Source organism: Buceros rhinoceros, unplaced genomic scaffold, assembly GCF_000710305.1.
Source record: "Buceros rhinoceros silvestris isolate BGI_N320 unplaced genomic scaffold, ASM71030v1 scaffold15045, whole genome shotgun sequence".
Classification (NCBI taxonomy): domain Eukaryota; kingdom Metazoa; phylum Chordata; class Aves; order Bucerotiformes; family Bucerotidae; genus Buceros; species Buceros rhinoceros.
The window spans coordinates 16404-16861 of NW_010414682.1; positions in this window are offsets into that span (position 1 = coordinate 16404).

A 458-nucleotide genomic window follows, 5' to 3' on the forward strand; every position below is an offset into this window, starting at 1 on the left:
TGAAAAAATACAAAAAAAAAAAAAAAAAAATAAAAAAAAAAAAAAAAAAAAAAAGGATAAACCCTCCCACCAAAACCAAACCCAGCCGACCCCAAACGGAAACACTCAAAGGGTTACTTGTTAATTGAAGATGTATATAGTATCTATGGTTTAAAAAACCTATTTATAACACTTTTTACATATATGTACATAGTATTGTTTGCTTTTGTTGACCATGCGCTATGTTTTAAAGCCTAAAGCAAGTGCCTAAGGATCGATTACTCCTAACAGTGTAACAAGAGCGCGGTGATTTTTCTCTCATGCAAAATCCTCTTTGACCTGAACTCTCCTTCCCCATCCCAGCCCGTATCGAACCATCAGGAAGCCCCAGCCCTGACTGGTTTTAGCTGGCATAAATTGGAGTTCTGCCTGTTTATGCCAGCTGGAGGGTTGGCCCCCGCTCCTGCCACATGCTGTGA